This window comes from Arachis hypogaea, chromosome 20 (genome assembly GCF_003086295.3).
Source record: "Arachis hypogaea cultivar Tifrunner chromosome 20, arahy.Tifrunner.gnm2.J5K5, whole genome shotgun sequence".
Lineage (NCBI taxonomy): Eukaryota > Viridiplantae > Streptophyta > Magnoliopsida > Fabales > Fabaceae > Arachis > Arachis hypogaea.
This window is the reverse complement of record NC_092055.1, coordinates 29,080,430-29,081,992: the sequence shown is the minus strand read 5'-3', so window position 1 is coordinate 29,081,992 and position 1,563 is coordinate 29,080,430. Positions and strand designations below refer to the sequence as shown.

General features: G+C 40.9%; 1 non-coding gene across 1 annotated transcript; it reads right to left on the bottom strand.

Annotated features, from left to right (window-relative positions):
• Positions 1-444: 444 nt before the first annotated feature.
• LOC112787003 (small nucleolar RNA R71) lies at positions 445-552 on the bottom strand. The gene has a single exon (XR_003194442.1). It is a non-coding gene; the product is annotated as a small nucleolar RNA R71 (small nucleolar RNA).
• Between the last annotated feature and the right edge of the window lie 1,011 nt (positions 553-1,563).

Here is a 1,563-nt window from a genome sequence, read left to right as displayed (position 1 = left end):
GCTAAGGGAAGCTAAAGCACAACTCTCTGGAGAAAATATGATAGAAATTTTCGAAAATGAAGGAGACATGGCCGAAAATAATAACAATGGTGGAGATTTGCACCAAATTCCAACTTACATGGAAGAAGCATCTCAATCCCTGCCATTGGAGCAAACAATTTTGAGCTAAAGCCTCAATTAGTTTCTCTGATGAAACAGAATTGCAAATTTCATGGACTTCCATCAGAAGATCCTTTTCAGTTTTTAACTGAATTCTTGTAAATCTGTGATATTGTTAAGACCAATGGGGTTGATCCCGAGGTCTACAGGCTTATGCTTTTCCCGTTTGCTGTAGGAGACAGAGCTAGAATATGGTTGGACTCTCAACCTAAAGATAGCCTGAACTCTTGGGATAAGCTGGTCACGGCTTTCTTAGCCAAGTTCTTTCCTCCTCAAAAGCTTAGCAAGCTTAGAGTGGATGTTCAAACCTTCAAACAGAAAGAAGGTGAATCCCTCTATGAAGCTTGGGAGAGATACAAGCAACTAACCAAAAAGTGTCCTTCTGACATGCTTTCAGAATGGACCATCCTGGATATATTCTATGATGGTCTGTCTGAATTATCAAAGATGTCATTGGACCATTCTGCAGGTGGATCCATTCACCTAAAGAAAATGCCTGTAGAAGCTCATGAACTCATTGACATGGTTGCAAATAACCAGTTCATGTACACTTCTGAAAGGAATCCTATGAGTAATGGAACGCCTCCAAGGAAGAGAGTTCTTGAAATTGATACTTTGAATGCCATATTGGCTCAGAATAAAATATTGACTCAGCAAGTCAATATGATTTCTCAGAGTCTGAATGGATTGCAAGCTGCATCCAACAGTACTAAAGAAGCATCTTCTGAAGAAGAAGCTTATGATCCTGAGAACCCTGCAATAGCAGAGGTGAATTACATGGGAGAACCCTATGGAAACACTTATAATCCCTCATAGAGAAATCATCCAAATTTCTCATGGAAGGATCAACAAAAGCCTCAACAAGGCTTTAATAATGGTAGAAGAAACAGGTTTAGCAATAGCAAGCCTTTTCCATCATCCTCTCAGCAATAGACAGAGAATTCTGAGCAGAATCTATCTAGCTTAGCAAATATAGTCCCTGATTTATCTAAGGCCACTCTAAGCTTCATGAATGAAACAAGGTCCTCCATTAGAAATTTGGAGGCACAAGTGGGCCAGCTGAGTAAAAGAGTCACTGAAACTCCTCCTAGTACTCTCCCAAGCAATACAAAAGAGAATCCAAAAAGAGAGTGCAAGGCCATAACCTTACTTGGTGTGGCCGAACCTAGAGAGGAGGAGAAGGACGTGAATCCTAGTGAGGAAGACCTCCTGGGACGTTCACTGACCAATAAGGAGTTTCCCTTTGAGGAACCAAAGGAATCTGAGGCTCATCTAGAGACCATAGAGATTCCATTGAACCTCCTTTTACCATTCATGAGCTCTGATGACTATTCTTCCTCTGAAGAGGATGAAGACATCATTGAAGAGCAGGTTGCTAAATATCTAGGAGCCATCATGAAGTTG